Source organism: Amphibalanus amphitrite, unplaced genomic scaffold, assembly GCF_019059575.1.
Source record: "Amphibalanus amphitrite isolate SeventyFive unplaced genomic scaffold, NRLGWU_Aamphi_draft 000307F_arrow, whole genome shotgun sequence".
Classification (NCBI taxonomy): Eukaryota; Metazoa; Arthropoda; class Thecostraca; order Balanomorpha; family Balanidae; genus Amphibalanus; species Amphibalanus amphitrite.
In genome coordinates, this window is record NW_024881802.1 from 424,934 (window position 1) to 426,916 (window position 1,983).

Sequence of the window (1,983 nt, forward strand, 5' to 3'; positions counted from 1 at the left end):
TTTTGCACTTTTGCTTTACAATCAGTTTTCAATGCAGATAAATGCATAAATCATTCGAAAATAGGCATATCTTTGAAATATTATGATTTTCCACAAGCAAATTTTTCCAAAAACTTGAACTACTTACAACTGACGAACGCATCCAATAATCTGGATGTCTTAGGATGAGTTCGTCATTTTTTCCCAAGGAAATACGATACAGTTTAAGCTACTTTACCGATTTATTAGGGTACTTTTGCTAATGAATTGATAAATAAATGACAACAATTAATCTCATTATCAACCATACTCGGAAGAATTTTCTTCGCATAAGCGCGAACACATCCGCGTTTTCATGAAAAGTAGCGCCTGCAGATGTCAGGACTGCTGCTTTATGTTTCGCAAGGTGGCGCAGCGCGCAGGGTACCGACTACCGAGGCTGAGGTCTCCAGACTCTCCACCACGATTTAGCTTGGAAATGGCCAATGGGGAAGGTCTCACCCCAAAAAACGGACGCCCTTTTACACAGCTGCATAACGAGAATGAATTATTGGCATAGCTGACCATACGTCCCCTCCCCCTCTCCGCCCCAGCTCAATTGAAAATATCGCCTATTTTCCTTAGTCAGTTATATTCTGACTAATTTCTCACTCTTCCCAGTAAACCTTAAAATGCATGACGCAGATGTCCACTGCGTAAGTCGTGTGCTTGCGTAAGTGTGCCAACTATATAGTGTTGCCTACACTCTACAGTGCCTACTGCTTCCACCGTTGTTATAATTGGTGATTCTCAGGTCAAAAGTTACACAGTGGTCTCAGAGAACAATCGTTTCAACAAATTAACGATTCAAACCGTTGCATTCTACTTATATTCCGGTCAGTTCTGCTACTAAACGATTCCGGCAAAACACTCTTTAGGTTATGTATTAGCGAACCACCACACAAAATTCGCCCAATCAATGGTCAGTTATTACTGCTGGGCTGAACCGTCATACGCTATATAGCCTATTGCAGTCAATATTTTCAGAACGATACCGACTGACGAAATACAACGTATTCGCGGATTCGCACATACGTTGGCACCCAGGTGGCCTGTCAGCAGCCGCACAAATTGAGATGGTACACCGTAAAGCATGCCTTTCCACACAGGCACAAGCACAGGGACACAAATTCTCAAAATCCAAACTTATTCTAACACTGGTCAAATACTAATAGGCATAAAGTTTTGAGGTTTTCTCATGTTCATTCTTCTTTCAACACACGCGGCAGACTGCAGCAGAACATCTCACAGAGCTGCGCTGGATGCAGTCATGAGCTGGGACACGGTTTGTGACCAATGACCGATCGGGGGTGCCAGCCTCCTCCCGGCACGCGATGCACTGGCCGCCGCGCAGTCGATGTCGGGGCACCGCCGGCATTCGCCGACAGGGTTCCATCCGATTCGGTATATTGGTGGCAGCCCGAACAGTGACCCACGCGAAGCTGGTGGACGTCGATGGCCGATGAGCGATGCCCTTCCGCGACCGGCGGTGGCAGTCGGTCCCACATCAAGAACAGATACCAGTCATGCGGTCAGTCGGCGACGGCGCGGTCGCGAGCCGATCTGATGGTCGCGCGGTGGGCGTTGCCGACGTCCACCGGGACCGTCGACTGGGAGAGCGCGGCCGCCTCTTGGCCGCCGCCTCTGGTCGGCGCGCTCGTTGCGCTGTGGGACGGCATCCACATCTGCAAGTCGTTCACTGTGAAGCGGTCGTTTGACCGGACCTGGCAGGCGGGGAAAGGGGGCCTCAGCTGAAGTAAAACCATCCCTCAGGCCAGGTTGAGCTGGCTCTCCACCTCACCATGTTAGATAAGCGGACACCCTCGTGATCATCGCAGCGATGATTGCCAATTGGTGTGTCATTATGGGAGAGGATGCCAGCCTCCTTTGCAAGATAGTCTGCCTTTAATATAGTGCAGCCCGACCCATTGCCTGTGGCAGCAGACTGGGCTTGATAATGCAGTG